At 44.9% G+C, this 17,948-nt stretch overlaps 1 protein-coding gene and 3 non-coding genes across 4 annotated transcripts in view; all 4 read left to right on the forward strand.

The window, feature by feature from the left end:
- Positions 1-12,773, forward strand: part of LOC149341005 (uncharacterized) — a 45,706-nt gene extending 32,933 nt beyond the window's left edge. Inside the window, exons 5-6 of the transcript XR_016283376.1 lie at positions 10,789-10,958; positions 12,715-12,773. The gene's annotated coding sequence lies outside the window, so the exon portion shown is untranslated. The remainder of the gene's footprint in view (positions 1-10,788; positions 10,959-12,714) is intronic.
- TRNAA-AGC (transfer RNA alanine (anticodon AGC)) lies at positions 3,814-3,886 on the forward strand. Its single transcript has one exon. It is a non-coding gene; the product is annotated as a tRNA-Ala (tRNA).
- TRNAA-AGC (transfer RNA alanine (anticodon AGC)) lies at positions 4,061-4,133 on the forward strand. Its single transcript has one exon. It is a non-coding gene; the product is annotated as a tRNA-Ala (tRNA).
- Positions 4,308-4,380, forward strand: TRNAA-AGC (transfer RNA alanine (anticodon AGC)). Its single transcript has one exon. It is a non-coding gene; the product is annotated as a tRNA-Ala (tRNA).
- Positions 12,774-17,948: the final 5,175 nt, after the last annotated feature.

Genomic DNA, 17,948 nt, shown 5'->3' on the forward strand with positions numbered 1-17,948 from the left:
GCGCCGAAGCGCCCGCACGCCGACGCCGGTGACGGAGCGGATAAGCAGCCCCCTGGCAACGCCGAGGAACCACCAGCGAAAACTGTGCAGGGACGACGACCTTCCTTCAGACCGCAACCTAACGTCGCGATGGGCCGGAGGGCAGCCGAAAAGCCGCTCTCGCAGCACGTCCAGCCCGATAATTATGATGGCGGCGGGACTTCTGGAAGCGTCTAGCGACGTGCTAGGTGCGAAAGGTAAGCACCATGCTCCCAGCGTCCTTCTAAAGTACGAAAATGGCGATGCAACAGTCACTGAGCGTAGCAACGCTTAACGTCCGTGGGTTTGCATCGAAAAGAAAGCAAAGTCAAGTATACCGTATTTTAACGGACCAAGACGTGGACGTGTTGGCGGTTCAGGAAACCAAAATAGAAGGGGAAGAGGACACGGGGAGCATGGTGCAGCGTTTCACGTCGAGGTACGATGTGGCTGTTAGTCACGCGGTTGGCACATCGGTCGCGGGTGCCTTCTGTTCGTTAAGAAGTTGCCAGGACTGACAGTGCAAGAAGTGATTTCATGTATGCAAGGTCGCTTTATTGTTTGTGACTTCGTTTTTCATAACAGCGAATGGCGCGTTCTTTGTGTTTATGCACCGAATGCGGCTGATGAAAGGATAAATTTTTTCGTGAGCATCCAGCGATATCTAAATAGTGGGCGACAACTCGTCGTTATGGGCGATTTCAATTGTGTCTTAAGTGCTCGAGATAAGACAAGTAGCCGCGCCTTTAGAGACGCAAGCACGGATGTTTTGTCGCAGCTAGTTGGCGAATTTGCTCTAGATGATGTAGCGGAGTGTTTGGAGGGAGCGCGCCGCGTGAAATACACGCATTTCCAAGGTTCTAGTCATGCCCGGCTCGACCGTATTTATTTATCGTTGGATGCGATTCCGAAATGCCAAAATTATGTCGTTATGCCAGTGTCTTTTTCGGATCACTGTCTTGTGAAATGTACCATCGGCCCTAGAAAGCGAAGGAAAAAATTTGTGTGGGGACTGTGGAAGCTAAACTCCAAACTCTTAGAAGATGAAGCTTTAGTTGAAATAATTGCAGGGAAGCTTAAAGAGATAGAACAACGGCCTTGCACCACCATTGGAGAGCAGTGGGAATGGTGCAAACAAGAAATTAAGATGACAGCTATAGAAAGAGCCAGTTGTATTCGACATGACGACAAGCGAGAAGAAGCTTGTTTAAGGGCGACATTAAATCAGTTAATAGCGCACGAGTGCAAAGAGCCAGGGGTCTATAATGACGATATCAGAAAACTGAAAAAGAAAATTGAGTTATTAGATGAAGATCGATATCGAGGAGCGCTCGTTCGCTCCAGGGCCGAAAGATGCGCAGCAGGCGAGACGCCCACTAAACGGGCTCTCGGTCTCGAGAAAGCGCATGCTCGTCGAAACGACATAGAAGAAATAGAGTGGAACGGCAACCTCGTGACAGATAAAGACGGCATTGCACGTGCGTTTTACGAATACTATCAGCAACTGTTTGCATTTCGCGACATGAACATGGACAGGTTTAAGCGCGTGTTTCTTTCTTCCTTGCCACGACTAGATGCTGACACAACAGAAAGGTTGGAGCTGCCAATTTCCGAACATGAAGTTGAGCGTGCCATTGATAATCTAAATCCAGGGAAGTCGCCAGGGCCTGATGGCTTGAGCGCGGCTTTTTATAAAGCATTTAAAAAAGTGTTGTCCCCATTGTTAGCTGCAGTATTTAACGAAGGCTACGATCTTAACTTGTTGCCGCCTTCTTTTGCGTCGTCACATACTGTACTAATCCCTAAAACAGAACAAACTGAAAAATTGAGATTGGTGACGTCATACAGGCCAATAGCCCTAACAAATGTTGATTACAAGATACTAATGAAAGTACTAGCAGCCAGATTACAGACCGTTATTAAGGAGATTGTTGGGCCTCACCAGACTTGCGGGATCAAGGGAAGGACCATTGCTACGAACATACATAAGGCGAGATGCGTACTGGAGTGTTGTGATGCAACATGCGGTAGCGTTGCGGTTCTGCAACTCGACCTTGAAAAAGCGTTTGATTGTGTTTCACATGATGCCTTGTTTGCAGTTCTAGATTACATTAATGTGGGTTCTGTTATCAGCGAGGGCGTAGCCTTGGCGTACCGAAACTGCACTACAAGATTAATTGTCAACAAGGAACTTGGTGCACCCGTGAACGTGCGACGTTCGGTGCGTCAAGGTTGCCCCCTCAGCCCGCTTCTGTTCTGCATTTATATTGAAACTTTGTGCTTGTCAATCCTTGAGAATAAATCTGTACAGGGCTTCCAAGTCCACATGACGGAGGTGAAACTTTTGGCGTATGCTGATGACGTAGCCGTCTTCTGTACGAACAGAGAGGGCGTTAGCGTGGCAGTCGAAGCCGTGAAAGATTTCAGCACGACCACTGGAAGTCCGGTGAATTGGGGAAAGTGTCTAGGGTTTTGGCACGGAGAGTGGCCATCAACGCCTTACACGTTTGCCAACGTGACTTGGGCCACAACACCGGTTAAGTACTTGGGTGTGCCTCTAGAATGCTATGAAGACAGTGAGCCATTTTGGCGCGATCAAGCCCAAGAAATCCGTGAGAAGGCTGACAAATGGAGCGGTGTGCCGCTGTCTATCTTTGCACGCGCAACGGTGTGTAATCTGTTTTTTGTTGCCAAGTTGTGGTATGTAATGCAAACGCTTCACTGTTCCAGGTTAAACATTCAGAGGCTGCATCGGGTATTTGCCGCTTTTGTTTGGGCGTCGAATTGGGAACGGTGTAGACGGGATAACTTGTTTCGGCGTGTCAAAGACGGGGGTCTTGGGCTAGCACACTTATTCGCCCGACAGCTCGTAAACAGATCCATTTTCTTTCGCGACGTAAATGATCCATTTCTGCGCACTGTTTGCCAAGTAAGGCTCGTGCGGGCGTTGCCAAATTTTGTTGTTGCCACAGAAAGTATGCCAGGGCGCCTTTTTGGTTTTTTAAGAGAAGTCGTAAACAGCGTCAGAATTTTGACAACTCGTTTTTCGATTCAATATTTGTGTTCAGTCAATAGGAAAAAATTGTATAAGGATGTGTGCGATGACTTTTTCTCCGTTCCTGTGTACAGAGCCTTGTACAACGGCTATCCGGGTCAAGATGTATTGAAGCGGGTCAAAAGGATGCCAGTTTCTCCAGGAGTAAAAACGTTTTTCTTTAAGCTGCATACTGGAACGTTGTCGGTAAAAACATTTCTTGAAGACAGGGGTTTTTTTCTGCCATGGGGGTCGCTTTGTTTAATATGCAAACAGCCTGAGACAATAGATCATGTTTTTCTACACTGTTGGGAGGGGGTTTATTTTTGGGACGTGCTGCAAAGAACCCTTAAAAAAGACTTACCGTTAGATACACATAGCATCAGGTTCCTATCAACAGATAACGAAGACGGCATACCTTTTGATACCGTCATGTTGATCGGTTTGCACAGCCTCTGGCGGTCCCGGATGGCTGGGTATCATTTAGACACCGATGCTCGCCCTGCAAGGCTCTACTTTCGTGAAAGTATGCATGCCTTTGTTGAAATGCACAAATTGAAGTGTACAGTTCCAGAATGGCTGCCAAGATTAGAGCCCTTGATCCATTTGAGAGAATTTTAAAACGACAACGTCATCCCACCTAAGGATGACAGCTTCCTTATTACTATCATTTCCACGTGAACTTTTGGCTGTGAGTTCGCTTAATTTTTCCGTGTACGATTTTGTACTGTGTAAGTATCCGGAAATAAAGAAAAAAAAAAGGGGGTGTAGCTCAGATGGTAGAGCGCTCGCTTAGCATGCGAGAGGTACTGGGATCGATACCCAGCACCTCCACGAAACCTTTTGTTTTCTCACAGTCCACGAGATTTCTCTTGTGTCTGTAGTCGAGGAAGAGAGAACACTGACGAGCAGAACCGGTTCACTGCAAGTTTACGGCGCTTATTCTATTGCGGCATCCACGCGGTCTCACACTCTCATGGCGCGAGATCGCTGACGTCCCCCTCCGTCGGGGGTGTAGCTCAGATGGTAGAGCGCTCGCTTAGCATGCGAGAGGTACTGGGATCGATACCCAGCACCTCCACTGAACTTTTTGTTTTCTCACAGTCCACGAGATTTCTCTTGTGTCTGTAGTCGAGGAAGAGAGAACACTGACGAGCAGAACCGGTTCACTGCAAGTTTACGGCGCTTATTCTATTGCGGCATCCACGCGGTCTCACACTCTCATGGCGCGAGATCGCTGACGTCCCCCTCCGTCGGGGGTGTAGCTCAGATGGTAGAGCGCTCGCTTAGCATGCGAGAGGTACTGGGATCGATACCCAGCACCTCCACTGAACTTTTTGTTTTCTCAGAGTCCACGAGATTTCTGTTGTGTCTGTAGTCGAGGAAGAGAGAACACTGACGAGCAGAACCGGTTCACTGCAAGTTTACGGAGCTTATTCTATTGCGGCACCCACGCGGTCTACACTCTCATGGCGCGAGGTCGCTGACGTCCCCCTCCGCCGAGAGCGAGTTCCGGCCGTTGAGCGTTATACTCAGACGTTTGTACCGCATCGGCTTTCAATTTTTGGTCGAATCCAGGCTTGCAACACCTTTCTGGCAACAAGAATTTATTAGGTACTGCAGGTCCTTCTCTGCGTCAGACATTACATGCAGCGTTTCCATCGTATATTTGCGACGTTTATTTGGTCTTCCAAATTTGAGCCCATGCGGCGTGCTAACCTTTTCAGGCCCTTTTGTGGAGGAGGACTGGGCCTAGAGCACCTGTATGTGAGGCAGGTGGTTGCCAGTTTCTTCTTTTTTCGTGATTGTTCTCATGCGATTATTAGAGCATTCTTGCAGGTTCACTTCATTACTGTTCTTCCGAACTTAGTAGTTTCTTCGAATTTTACTGAAAGCCCCGTTTAATAAGCTTTATGCAGGAAGTTTATGCGTCCGTGCTTTTTTCACAGTTTGGTTTTCAAATGAGTACTTATATTTTTTTTCTCGCAAAAAACTGTACAGGGATTTGATATCGACGCTCTTCCAGCCTCCCAGCTGTATTGTTATGTCTAGTTTGGGCTCATGCGTCATGATGTTTTAAAGCGAGTGCGTAAAATGCCAGTTTGTCCTTGCACCAAAACATTTTTCATTAAATTACACACCGAGACTCTACCTGTCAACACGTGGCTCGATAGGAAAAACATTTTTGTGTCTACTGTAAACTGCCGCTTGTGCAATGTGTATGAAACAATTTAAAATTGTTTTATAGACAGCAAAGACGTGATTTTGTTTTGGAATGTGTTGCAGATTACGATACAGAAAGATTTTCTCCTAAATTCCTACAGTGTGCGCTACCTTGTTGTTTCCCAACCTGACTCGAAACCCTATGATATGATTCTTCTAATTGGACTTCTTATCCTTTGGAACACGCGCGTGCAAGACTGCAACGTTGAATCTGTTGTTTCGGCCAGAATTCATTTTAGCCTAATGTTGCTGCAGGTAAAGGACATTTACAAAGAACAGGACTTTTTACCGGATTGGTTTCCTCTCCTGATGCGGTGTATATCCTTACTGGCCTTTTTAGCTCTAATACGTTTACTACCATGTTTATGCCCCGTAGCGCTTACCCAGGTGCTCTGCAAATAGTTTCTTTGTGTGTGCACATGTGTATATATATAAATATATATACACATACACACACATATGTATATATAACATTTCTATACAAAACCATGTAAAAAATAACATGAAAGAAAGAAAAATCGGGGGTGTAGCTCAGATGGTGGAGCGCTCGCTTAGCATGCGAGAGGCACTGGGATCGATACCCCAGCACCTCCACAGAACCTTTTATTTCCTCGTTGCCCGCCAGATTTCTGCTTTCTTTTTAGTCGTGGAAGATTTTTGGTTTCGTAAACCAAACCAGTCGTGAAAGATAAGTCACACCAGGGGAACTAATATGCGGCCATGTTTGCGGCACTTTCAGTATTGCAGCATCCACGCATTCTCAAACTATCATGTTGCGATACCTTTAGCGTCCTTCTCCGTAGCGGGTGTACGTAACTCAGATGGTAGAGGCAACTGATTATTGTAAGGTAGTGCTATGGAAATATTGATGGTATTGGTACAGTCTCGCGATGCGTACCAAAATCTTTGTTCTGAAGTTTGTTCATCACTAGCGTCGAGTAGTTGACTGCCATAGAAAACCAATCAGGAACTTGTTGACGACAGCAGAAGCGTTAAAAGCAAAAAAATGCAAATGGAAATCTATGGAAAAATTTAATGTTGAAGCGGAATCTTAAGCTGCATAAAAAGAATTGCGTTAATGACCTATTCCCTGCTGAAAAATTCTCTTTTCCAGAATTTATGGGCATGGATTGAGCAGAAAACCAGCTTAAAAAGATACCCAGCTATTCCTGCTTGAGTTTTTGCAAATAAGGCTGCGTCTTTCGTGCTGATATATATAATTACCCGTATTCTATTCTAAAAGTGGATGCATATCCTTGTCGTGTGTACAGGCGGATATTAAGAACAACCAGGTCGCCTTTCCCACGCACTGCTTTTTCGAAGTCATTAACGGCGCCCGGTGCTCTGTTTTGTTTTCAGCAAGCAGCTGATAGAACTCACGCAGCGAATGATGTAAGGCAGCTGATATAAAATTCATTTCGTTCGATTCTAATCGACCCTTATCATCGGCTTGTCGGGATGACTGGTTCCAATGACAGCGAGGCATAGGGGAATAACGAAACATATAAAGAATAAAAATAAGATATTCGAATGAAATTGTCATATTACCTCACACCTCATTCTGTGAATAACAAAGCGCGGTATCACAGTGCACGCATGCCGTAATAAGGACTGTCAATACTGAGACAGTCTTGCACAAGGCAATTCGCGCTTGAAATGTGCCCGTCAGTCGCATGCTGAGCGTTGCTTTTTAAAAATAAATAGCGCCTCCTATGCGCTATGCGCTAGAAACATATGCTGAGTGCCCTATAAGGACGACGTTTGTCATGGTCGCAAAGCGTTGAACTGCAGCAGGAAAACTTACTGCACCCATGTGCTGTCTGCAATACTGGCACCAAAAACTCATGCAGTGACATTTAGAAGCTCTTTAATTTCGTTGCCTCGCAAATATTTATGTAACAGCGTTCCTAACGTACATTTTGTCCAGAAAACTCTGACAAAATCTGATTGTACCGGCGAAGCACTCCGCGAAGCACTAGTCTCGAACAAGCTACTGCCGCTGCTGCCTGGCATAAATTTCGTCAAAATCGCCAAAAAGTTCCTTACACCCATTTTCTCTTAGACTGCTATCACAAATTGGTCCCAGTGCCGTTGCCCAAATAATCTTCTGCCTTTTTGAGATTCCTTCGTTTTAGAGTTTATTAGAGCGTTTGTTTTTTTGCGTATTATTTCATTATTTACAGTTTCAAGAGTGACATGAAGTGATTTTTTCTTTTTTTTTGTTGCGCACATCACTTTGAAGAGGTGAGGTAGTGACTCAGTATTGTATCTTTTTTACATTCCTGCCCAGTTGCTGGTATCAATTTTATGACGTGTTAAATTCTATTGCCCCCTATGCCTCAAAATGAAGCAGTGTATTGCGTGTAGAATTCTTTATTGTCTTCGTGGAGTTTGTTGATCCTTTTTCTTTTCATGTTTCGTTATTTTTTCTGCATCCGCCTTTACCAGTGCCTCACGCGAGGCTTACACGTTCGCTCGCCTTGATGGCCCGTTCAGGTGCTGAGCCAAGGTCGTGGGTTCAAACCCCGGCCTGGGCGACCGCTTTTCATTTCCTGTCGTCAAATAAAATGAAATGCGCCACTAGCCGACTGAACTGCCTGTCAGAGAGAAGAGGAGAATCCGGCGTTCGTAGTAACCCCATCAAGAAGAAAGAAAAAAATATGCGTTGAAAAAAATGCGAAAAAAAAATAAGCTGCCAAAAATCGGGGCGTTTAACGCACCACACCTGCGGGTGCTGGTGTAGCTTTCAGCTCGCCTGGAAGGTCGTGAGGAAAGGGAAAGGCTCAGAGACAAAGCTGGTGAGGGAGGGGGACAGTGGCCGTAACCGCAGGTAGCCTACGCTGCCTTAAAAAAGGGCGTCGGGCTTATTCCCCGACTACTACGGCTTCATCGTTGGCGTAAACATGCATTCGAGTACTTTTTCAGCTTTGTGTATGTCCTTGGTAGTGCCGATGGTGTATGGAACGCCTCTGGAGGAGCTCTTCGAGGTACGTGACTCAAGTGCTGACCTGCAGGGATGATTATTTGTCCGACTTGCCCCGACATGCACCATTCATATCAGAGGTCGTAAACACAAGGAATGTTTGTGCGTGGGTGTTTGCGCTGATGGAGAGCCTATCTCTTGACAGGTGCAACCAATCGAAAAGTTCCTTAGCCTTGATTGGAGCAGGAATTGTGATCAAACTCGCAGAATGCAGCGCTTTAGCGAGTGCCAAAGGCGCAATGATAAAGTGTTTAAGTCTGAGAAAAATGGATGCGACAAATATATAGAAACAAGAGCTAAGTATAAGCTTCGTCTTTCGGGTTCGACGTTGCAGTTGTGTTGTACTTTAAATGCGTAGTACGCAAACCATTCATTTACCATTTTAACGCGATTGCATAAAGGCTCATGTTCAGTGGATATCCCGGTGGTGCCGGCGCTGATGGCGTACGAGAAATTGAAGATTGGTCGAAAAGGTAGTGAATACTTGTGTTGTATAAAAATCATTGAATTCCCACCCTGTATTGGCCCAAAAAGGACTAACAGTATCAATACATACATAAATAAATAAATAAATAAATAAATAAATAAATAAATAAATAAATAAATAAATAAATAAATAAATAAATAAATAAATAAATAAATAAATAAATAAATAAATAAATAAATAAATAAATAAATAAATAAATAAATAAATAAATAAATAAATAAATAAATAAATAATACACACTCGGGGATCGGCGGATATGAAAAGCGATTAAAACATCGCCTAAATTTGAAATCTAAGGTCTCAACATGACGCAAATGTCATTGTGACATGCAAGAATGTAAAGTAAATTGCGGCAGGAAACAATAGCACCTACAAAGACGAACATAGCAGAAGAACGAAGCAGGAGATGCGCTCACTTCATCTAACATTACTCGCTGAGAAGCGAGCGAATATAAAGAAAAATAATGCTTGGTTGGCTTTATATTCAGTGGCTTCTCAGCGAATGAAGAGATCGGAATCGAGTCCTTGCCTCTTGGATCCCGAGTCAGACACGCAGCTCCTAGGCCACGGAGGCGCGTTTGTTCGACTTGGTTGCAGGGAAGCCTTGTGTGCCTTGTCCGGCAGTGTCCGTGTCTGCGAAGGGATATGAATGTAGGACCCTGGGCCGTTGAAGGGAGCCATTAATGTTATCACGTCATACCCTTAAAGCGGAGCTTATATTTCCCCGTAATCTTCGCATGAAGTCGAAGAAGTGATAAAAAAATAAGACGACGGTTATCACTGTGCAACCCGAGAAGAGCCACAGTTGTTAAGGTGTATATAATATTTCAACCAGCCACCGAGTGCGCCTTTTTCCGGTCTCGCTACGCCCTCCTCGTTTGAAGGTACAACCATTCTCCGGTTGGGGATTCCTAAGCTCTGTAGCGATACTTGCCTCCTCCCACGGTAACCACATTCCGGATGGTGTCGGAGGTGACCGCACATCAGTTACGGATTTCCCCACTCACGTCATGCCCTGTTTCTACCATGGTAAACACGCTCTGAGTGGTTCCCATGGCAACGCACCAGCCGTTTACGCTAACGATTCGACACACTACTACTACTACGACGCGAAAACCACAAACGGGCGCACAACACCTGCCGCTGTAAAACTTGTACATTGTAAACGGGCTTTGTCCGCATGGTGTTCTGGAGCAAAGGTTACCATTGCGTTTTGAGTGAATTCTTACTTCGTGAACACGGTATGAAACGTGTAATGATGCAGACCCTGCTTTTAACTATTCTCTCGGCTGGTATATGCCGACGTAAATCACCCTGCGTAAACCAGTTTCTGAAGTCCTCTGGTACAGAGAGGATTCCGAGGATTTATTGGCCAAATAATAACCAGGACATCACCCCTTTATTGTATCGTGGATTATTGTAGAAGCTGACAAGCCTAGATTCTGAAACATGTTTCCATAATGCAATGTTTTATTTTTATTTTTTCATTCCGCTTCTGTGCAATAATTTTAGTGCGCTAGTACTTACAGTGGCTATTCCCCGTATTTAGCCGTTCTATGTTTGTCTGTTTGCCTCGAGCCAGTTTTTGTGGCAGGCTTCTCACCTGTCCTCCGAGTTGTGGGTAGGTGAGCAGCCTGCCTACAGTGCCAGGTGGTGGCTCAATTAATCGTGAGAGGCTGCTCGGGATCAGTAACCTGGGTCGCAACCAAAACCAAGCAACCAAAGCCCCACCGATGGCAGCACCTGTCATCGCAGGGCAGTGGCGCATAGCCATAGTTGGTAGGAAGACTCCCAGGGATCTGTGAACGTATAGAGATTGTCCAATTCGGCACATATGGACACTAACCCACTATCGCTATCCGAACAGCTGACATCCGAGAACACTGGATCTGAACACCGCAACCGAAGTAAAAACCGAACTGCTAGCGCACCTAATTTACATTTGGCCTATATACGCCAAATCGACCATCATCTTTGTTTATTAACTTTTTGTTCATTCTTTTATCGTTTTCGTTTTCCCACTTTTTGTGGTAACGTGCGCAGAGAATACACGAGAGGCCCTTAAAGATGTACCAGTGCTTTCGCAACGGCACTACCTTCGAAGACCCGTCGGCCACTGACGTCACCATCCGCTGGAGCGGCCGGGGTGTGGCGGACAACGAGATAACCGGCGACGTGTCATATTCCGGGCCGGGAAGCAAGGGAAAGACAACGTGAGTAGTCGCGCGTCACGTCCTTTTCGTTGTGAGCGAACGCTTTCAAAACGTGCGGTATATAATTTTATTTCTTTGAACCTCAAGGGTCTCAGGATGAGAAATTACATTAGAGGTGGGCTCATGATCGGCGGTTAAGAATGGCTGTTGCGGGCAAATCATGAAGATGACTTGGCTTCCTGGATGGCAGCCTTGAAATGAGCAGGATCAGGAATTAGCGCTATAACTGCTGAAAAGGTCATTCTGGTCGTTGTTGTTGACAGATTAATGTTGAGACAGGCTGTTGTTAACAGGTTAATGTTGAGAGGCACACCTTTTGATCTTATTTATAAAACTATAAACACCGGATTGTCTGGTTTTAGTTTCTAGCTTTTGGTTCATATTTCCCGATTTAAGCCTCTCTGTCACTCTTTTTTTGAAACCATTGCACTTTCAAACAAAAAAAAGGACGGAACTTTGCACTCTTGTTTTGCGCTCATCATTGTTAATTAGAAAGAATGCGTTATCTTGAACTTGCTCGACGTGTCATGACGAACTGCCGCTGATCGGCGCTAGAATGTCTGGTGAAGTCCCGTGTTAATCTAATGCCATGACATGCGGGTTTCCAGGGCATTGATTTAAGGGCTGATAAGTGACTGACAATAATCAAGCTTCCTCTATCAAAAAACGAAGTCGTATCGAGAAATCACAGTGCTCCCAATTTCAGGATCAAAGCCTTTTCATTTCCACGAACAGAAAGAAAAAAGTTGAACTTCTATGGCGGTGGCCTGGCAGCCAAGCGAAAAGCGCCGCAGAGATGCTTTAATTACATCGATGCATTTGTTCTTAATAAACACTCAGTTGCGAGTCAGCGCTCATCACGTGTCGTCTGCCATAGGCCTCGTGTTTTTCGCGCCGTTCACTACACAAGCATGCCACCCCTCTTGATGCTAATTGCCACTTGGCTCAGGGTAAATAACTAGGTTGTTGTTCTTGAATAAAACCGAAACCAATGTAAAAGCTTACATTGTAGCAACACTTCGCTGAAGCTGAAAGCATTGAGAAATTCCTTGCTGAAGCTTGTGCACCCCTTTATTCCAAGCACAGCTTAGTCATATCGATTGAAGCTACGATGTAAAATGGCTTCATGCTCAGCGAATTGATTGATGGATGCATTTTTAGTTGGTTAAGCGGCATTATAGGGTACAACTATATTCGCTGTGCAGTGAAGGGCGCAGGATCAACTTCAACCAACTGGATGTGTTTTAACGCGCGCAGAATTTTCAACTCGCGATTTTTACGAAAGCGACGCCACGCGGTGGCGTTGCCGCGAACTAGTCCAAGGAGGATCGGCATGCTGGGAATCCAGGTGCTTGCTTCGTTGCATGCCTAGTTAGTCGCCATATTCAGACGCTGTTGCCATGCTTTTGCTGTAAAATATTTTCTAGGAGGTCTATATATGGATATTTGGAGGCGAACGAGATTGAAGAGCCGTTGAATGCTACTGCTACTGCGTTACTGCGTCAGTTTTCCGGTTCCAAGGTTCCAGCAGTACACGCAGACGGTGACAGCAGGAGGTTTCCACGCAGTTGAGGAACTCCTGCAGGCCCATGAAAGCGCAGTTCTTACCACCACCCACCTTGCATTTCTTGCACAGTAGTGGCTAGGCAGTTGCCGTACACTTTCCCTTTTGATTAACTTAACCTTAACTTCATGTTTGCCCCTGCAGGCAGTAATTTGCCGAAAAACTGAGACGTGTCCATTTTTCTTTCCCCAGGCTGGAGAGGAGAGCAGAGTACGTGCCTCAAAACGACAAAGCCATTGTGAGCGGTAAAGGTAAGCTAATAATATCTCACAAAGCATAAACCACGTGTTTTGACATCAGTATGCTGTGTACATTCACAGAGAAATATTCGCTGGTAAGTGGCAAAGTTGTAGACGGGCGCCTTTATTTTCTATTGTAAATGTTAATATCGCAGTACTTGCTTTGAAGCGCATTTACTTTGTTCACCGTTTGAACAAAACGTTCACGCGTAGTTTTCAAGGGCACTCAGGAGACAAAAGTATGTGGTAAAGAAATGTGCAAGCAGACCAATAGAACCTCGAGTAACAGATAAAATAGTGATTAATTATTTTATTTACTTATCGTACTTAAGGACCCGCCATGGGGCGTTGCACGAGGGGTGAGTACCGAAAAGTGGCGGTTGGTAAAGACATGAATATGGGTGATCATGGTCGTAATTTACACAGGAAAATATTGCGCCCTTCGAGATGTACTCGGAAGGTTAATTAGATCAGAGCGAAGCGGGCGTCTGTCTGTCCAGGGATGCAAAGCGTACTCGTTGAAATATTTTTAAAGCGTCGCACTAATACTACCGCGATGGTTCATTGTGATTGGTTCTTAGACTTGGGTTCTTGGCTTGAGAGTTTACGTTGTGACTACTGTCATTGTGATTGAATCTTAGACTTCGGTTCTTCGCTTGAGTGTTTACGATGTGACTACTGTAGTGAGAATTGAATTGATAGCACATTTTTAGCAGCAGTTGTACTATTGAAGAGCGCTGGTCGGGTTTTATTTTTGTTTATTTATGGCGGGGGCTGGACTCGTTAAAGTTCAAAAACGCCACTTATGGCTATCCAGACAAATTCAAATTTTAAGACGCCATTCTTAGAGTCAGCCTAGCTTTGTAGCAATGCACTGATTATTAATGCACCATACAGTACAGGGATGCAATAAGTGTTTTCGCTCTTGCATTAAACGTCTCCTTATGATTTCTTTTTTGACCCTGAAGACGCGTCCATACGACGTAATTTGTGCTTGATCACGTTCGTAGGTGCAGGTAAGAACTGACCTCCGACAAAAATAGTTCAAAACTTACAGAAGTCCACCAACATGTGTCATAAAGATGTCGTGAAGGTACTCGAACTATATGGTGGAGACGCTTCACTAAGTCAGAGAATTGATGACAGGTCCTTCCTGTTAGTGATTTTTCACGTCATCTGATTTCAGTCAGTCCGCACAAATTGGCCGCACAACGCTTAAACTAATGCTGGCGCAATAAAATAGCATGAATTGCATTGATCACCTGGCAACGTTTTTTATTACTCGTAGTGATCACTGCATATAAGCAGTGTCCTGAGGTACTGAAAAAAATTCGGAAATTTTCTCATCTGACTTTTCTCATTGCAGAGTGGCGTGAGGAGCTTTATATTCCATTTCCCTCTTACAACGGAGAAGCCTATTACTTCAGAGAAGGTAAGCCATGCAAGTTTATGGAAAAAATTTAGGCATATGAGTGCATATACGCAAGGGATACTAAAGAGGAGTACTAAGCCAGCTAGACGGAGAGGTAGCTAATTTTTGGAGTATCAGGCGCCAATAAAACGCACTTATACTTTCAATTAGAGCCGCGCACTGGCCCGGGCCTACAATAAAACCCGGTTCAGGTCCTTCACGTGTCCCAGGATATTTAGCAAAAGTTACTTTTGGTTCCGAAAATTTGCCTATTTTCTTTAGTTATTCTTAAAATTGCCCGAAAATTGGTTCAGGTTTCCTTTTCACCGAATTTTGAACCGAGAATTTCGCGAAGATAGAAAAATTTCGCGAATGAATCATCACTGCCCTCAGGGTGCGCGGCAAGTGAACGTTCGTGCTGTTTAGAAGGCTTTTGAGGAAGTGCGGCTGGAGATAGCAACAACACGTACGTGTGTATCGAGCAAGGTAAATTTCCATCGGATGTGTACAACGATCTCTTTCCTCGTGTGTTTGCGGAAAACCCTTCTTAACACTGTTCTTCGTGCTCAGGTCGAAGGATCCTGCTGTACCTGAAATAAACCTGTGCTTGAATCTCATTGCGTTCTCACTTAAGGAACAATTGTCATTTCACTGACACCTCCACACATGGAGCCGTGGTTACTACTATGGATGCAGCTCCTTTATTTATGATAGCTTCTTCGTTTATGAAGTGGAGAAAATGAATTAGTTAGTCTTTACATGCCAAAGCAGCTGCTTGGGTTATGACGCTATTATGTACGCTACAGTGACGGGAGGCTCCGGAATTATTTCGATCCTATCGCGTTAATCAGGGCGCACCGCAATCTGAGTGCATGAGGATTTTGTAATTTTGCCTGTTTCCAATTCGTACACAGCAAGCTGTACTCAGCGGGTGTACGCCTCAGCAACCGAGCTAGTTGAAGTGAATGTCAAACAAAACGAAATCTAGTACTGTTCTATTTCATGTCGCCGTTTTGCACTGATCCCGCTTTTCACTCTTCGCAGTCGTCATCCCCAGCGGCCGAAATGTCCTCAAGATCTACGACACCAGCTCAAAGTGTGACAATAGCCGGGCTTTGCGTGAACAAATCTGCTCCGAGCCCTGCAGCCTGGAGCCAACGCCGAAGTGGCCGTCGCACTGAGTCCATGTCTGGAGCGCAGAACGCGTTCGATTGACGATTGAAGTGCACTCAGGACCAGCTCTCTTCAACTCGTACTTTTATTGCGTTAGCATAAGGCGGACATTTTCTCATAGCTGCGGGTCCGGCTTGTGAACACTGCGTATGAAGCCGCAATATTGCGCTTGCCTGCGTACGTTGAAGCTTCCCTTGGGCTTCATTTCATCCGAAGTTACGTTTGTATCAAATGCTAATACGACCTACGCTTCTATATCCCTGTACACTCATTTTAATTGATGCTATAGAAACTATTCAGAATTGGGCAGCTCACTTCATCCTTTCCAATAATTCTCGCACAGCCAGTGTTTCTGTGTTGAAATCGAAGCTGGGAATAACTAATCTTAAAGTTCGTACAAGTTTCCTCCTCGGTGTTTTACACAGCATTTTCCCTCATGAGCAGACACTTAATCATGATTTTTTTCTTTGCTCCCGCCCCACGTGTAATCACATGTTTATCATCCGCATAAAGTTACTATTCCCATTTGTAAAACGAACGCGTTTTTTGGTTCTTTCTTAGCGAAGACAAGCACTGAGCGACGCCACCTACCGCCCTTAATCGCCTGCACTGAAAAAAAGTTATCCTTCAAGTCAGCCAGCACGAAGCATAAAAATCAGCGCACAAATTGTGATTTTTGTTTTTGTTGCCCTTACTTTTGTAGTATGTAAAGCATATCTTTTACATCCACCCCCGTATAACGAACTGTGGGCCTTGAGAGTAAAGTTACAATAAATCTTCCTCCTTTTTATGATGCATTCGTTTTTACTTTATAAGGGCTTGTTTGAATTTTTTCTTATTACTTAATGCTTCCTTGTATCAAGAATGACATTTAAAGAGGTTATTTGGCACCTTAATAGGTCTTATATTCCCGTCCAGTTCTTTGAATCAGTATTATGTCGAGTTCAATTCTATACCCCCCCCCCCCCCCCCCCAGCTCCCCCAACTCACGGTAACGTTACTTGAGTGCTTCAATTTTATTAACCTTGTGAAATTGGTTGAACCTCTTTCCTTTCGTGCTGTGTTACTTTTTCTTTATCTGCCTTTACCATTGCCCCACTCGAGGCCGGCGTTTTCACTCTCCGCGGTGGCCCATTTGTTTGGCTGCTCAGTCCAAGGTCCGAGATCAAACCCCGGCGTCGGTGGCTGCATTTCCTGCCGTCATAAAAATAAAATATACCAATAACTGACTAGAAAAACAATATGCTTCCTTAGCAGGCTGAACTGCAGGCGCATGAGGAGAGGAGAATCTGGCATTCGTAGTGACACTGTGAAGAGAAAAGAAAAAAATATGCGTGAAAAAAAAAATGCGAAAAAATATGTGCCCCAACATCGGGGAATTTAACGAACCCAACTTGGGTGCACTTGTCGAAAGTTGGGATGGTCAACAACAACCTATAAACAATCAAGGTGCGACGTGTGTTTAAATCGCGACTAATGAAAAAGCAGACGACATAAAACACAAGTATACTCACGTCGTCTTTCTCTGGCTCCCTGGCTTGGAATATGAAACGTGGCCGGTTACCTCGTTATCCGGTAGATCCCTACCGCTGCACAGGATGGTTACGTCAGTGCCCGACGCTTCTTACAAGGTAGTGGCGTTGAGAAAGCATTGATACATCTTTAAGTGCTTCACGTGTATTCTGCGCGCTTGTTACCACAGAAAGTGTAAAAAGGAAAACGAGAAAGGAATGAGCAAGAAAGTTATAGACAGTCAGTGTCTTTCATTAGAAGGTGTAAGAAGTAGCATTAGGGTCCGCTGGCGGTTTGAATCTCCTTTAAGCAGCTCCAGCTGCCAGACGACTCATTAGAGCTAATAAATTTGCTTTCGCCATTGGTTTGCGGTAGCAGTTAATCAGGGACTTGTGTTTTAAAATACGGTGTCAACAACGCTTTTGATAATCTACAACTCTTTATCGCCTGCGTTCAGCATATAGTCTACATCTTCATGATAATGCTAAGATTACTACACAAAATAGCAAAATAACGGTTTTTTCTACTGCAGCTTTAAAGCAGGTGAACAAAATCACAACATCGAAGAAAAAAGACCAGGTACTCGTTTTTATATTTGTACTAGCCAGTACCCTCCTACTTAGACACTTTACCATTGCACCTTTGGCACTCGTTAAAGTTCCGCGGCACTGTGTTCTCTTAGTTTCATCACAGTTATTGCCGCAATCATGGATAAGAAACTTTCAGACTATTAGCATCTGCGTAGAGGTAGGCTCCCCATTCCCACAAAACCGCACGCAGAGACATTTATTGCATTTCTGGCGTCTCAAATGGATAATGGTTGCCGGGCAAATCGGACTGCTGGTTGTCCCTGCCGGTCAGCAGTTGTGTCACCTACCTTGAAGAGGTCCTCCAGTGGCGTCCCGTACGCCATCGGCACTACCAGGGATACGCACAAAGCTGCAAAAGTAACCGAATGCATGTTTACGCTAACGATGAAAGCGAAGCCGTTGTGGAACAAGCATGATGCCTGTTTTTGAGGCGTGGTAGGTTGTCTGCAGTTGCGGGTGTAATGGACAGTCGCCACTGCCGTAAGGAAGCAGTGGACGCCC

This window comes from Amblyomma mixtum, chromosome 6 (genome assembly GCF_055824585.1).
Source record: "Amblyomma mixtum isolate Tamu chromosome 6, ASM5582458v1, whole genome shotgun sequence".
Taxonomy (NCBI): Eukaryota; Metazoa; Arthropoda; class Arachnida; order Ixodida; family Ixodidae; genus Amblyomma; species Amblyomma mixtum.